The sequence below is a fragment of the Triticum aestivum genome, chromosome 6B, assembly GCF_018294505.1.
Source record: "Triticum aestivum cultivar Chinese Spring chromosome 6B, IWGSC CS RefSeq v2.1, whole genome shotgun sequence".
NCBI lineage: Eukaryota > Viridiplantae > Streptophyta > Magnoliopsida > Poales > Poaceae > Triticum > Triticum aestivum.
This window is the reverse complement of record NC_057810.1, coordinates 673506980-673508352: the sequence shown is the minus strand read 5'-3', so window position 1 is coordinate 673508352 and position 1373 is coordinate 673506980.

The window sequence follows — 1373 nt, the reverse complement described above, 5'->3', positions numbered from 1 at the left end:
TGGTCCGGGCGACGTGGAGGCTGGCGGTGGACGTGTCTGGCGCGACGCGGACGCGTCCGGCGGCGCGGGGAGGAGTTTTGCTAGGGTTTCATTTGCGGATTTTCGGGGGAGGTGCACATATTTATAGGTAGAGGGAGTTAGGAGAGTCCAAATGAGGAGCGGTTTTAGCCCACACGATCGTGATCGAACGACCGAGAGCATGGAGGGGAGTTAGATGGGTTTGGGGCCACTTTGGAAGGGTGTTGGGCTGCAAAGAGAATGGGTGCTTTACGGTTACCCGGTTAACCGTTGGAGTATCAAACGACCTCCAAATGGCACGAAACTTGACAGGCGGTCTACCGGTGGTATACCAAGGCCACTTGGCAAGACTCGGGCCATTCCGAGAAAGTTTAACACCCACTCACGACGAGAGACAAAAAGGGGACACCGAAGGGCATAGGAGCGCCGGATTGCAAAACGGATAACGGGGAAAAAGACTCGGATGCATGAGACGAACACGTATGCAATGCAATGCACATGATGACATGATAAAATGCAAGACGCAAGCAAATGACATGGCAACGACGGCGAATAACTGGCGGACACCTGGCGCATCGGATCCGGGGCGTTATAGTGACCACCCTCGTAGATCACTTCCTCCATGAACTGGTCGTAGTAGGGGTCGTCGACCGGTGCCGTTGGTGTTGGCATTCCGTCGAACAAGACACGGGGGACGGCATGGTGCCGGTAAACGGTGGCCGTGCTTGCTTTCTTTGCATCTCGACGGACGGCCGGCCGCCTTGCTGGACCCAGGGTGACGTTGAGGTCGATGACGACCGAGGGACGTGGTGTGGACGACGCGATCACGCTAACGTCCGGTGACCCCCCGAAACGGGTCTGGCCGTCGTGTCTTGGCAGAGGAAAGCCGGGCGACAAGGGCGTGCTCCGCGACATCGGCGACTGGCAGTGCGGAGGCCGGGCGACCGACGACCCTATGCTTGCCGGACCGACGGCCCCTCCAGAGAAACCGGGCGGACGACAAATGCCAGCCATGAGAAGGGCGTGCGCTTTGCTGGCGATGGCCTCCTTCTCCTCGACCTCGGCCTTGTGCCGCGTGGCCTCAATCGCAGCGCGCTCGGCGGCTCTCTTGGCCGCGGCGACGTTGGTCTTGGCGACCGCCCTCCGGCTCCTCCTCTTCGCCGATTCCGCGTCCAACTTGGCGATCTCCTCCGGCGTGGACTCCGACCGCGGCTTCCTTGGCGCCTTGCCCTTCTTCTTCTTGGCCATTCCGGGCGGGTCGACGGCCAGCCCGCCGGAGTTCGGCTGGGCGTCGGCCATGGACGGGGGAGGGAGTGGGACGGGCAGGATGTGGGAGGGTTTGGGGAGGAATGGCG